This window comes from Hipposideros armiger, unplaced genomic scaffold (assembly GCF_001890085.2).
Source record: "Hipposideros armiger isolate ML-2016 unplaced genomic scaffold, ASM189008v1 scaffold_1342, whole genome shotgun sequence".
In the NCBI taxonomy this organism is placed as follows: Eukaryota; Metazoa; Chordata; class Mammalia; order Chiroptera; family Hipposideridae; genus Hipposideros; species Hipposideros armiger.
In genome coordinates, this window is record NW_017732692.1 from 19,434 (window position 1) to 19,785 (window position 352).

Genomic DNA, 352 nt, shown 5'->3' on the forward strand with positions numbered 1-352 from the left:
AAGGAGAAGGACGAAAGCAGCAGCCAGGCCACCATGAGGGAAAGGATAGCCGGCGCGACAGAGCAGAAGCAGGAGAGAGTGCGGGACAGCGCGTTCCACAGGGAGCACAGGGCGCACGGGGTTTCAAACGCAAGGTGCAGTCCCGGAGCTCAGAGGAGATGCCTACCGAACACGCCGTCCAGGGTCCGGGCCAGCCGCCGGGAGGTCTGCCCTAACTAATAGCGCATCACGAACGCTCCGAGCACCCAGCGCACCCCGCAGACCCCGCGGTCGCGGGAGGGGCCAGCGCCTCGCCGCGCCAGCTCCAAGGGCTCCGCCCGCCCCCTCGCCGGCCCGCCCCTCCCCAGCCCCG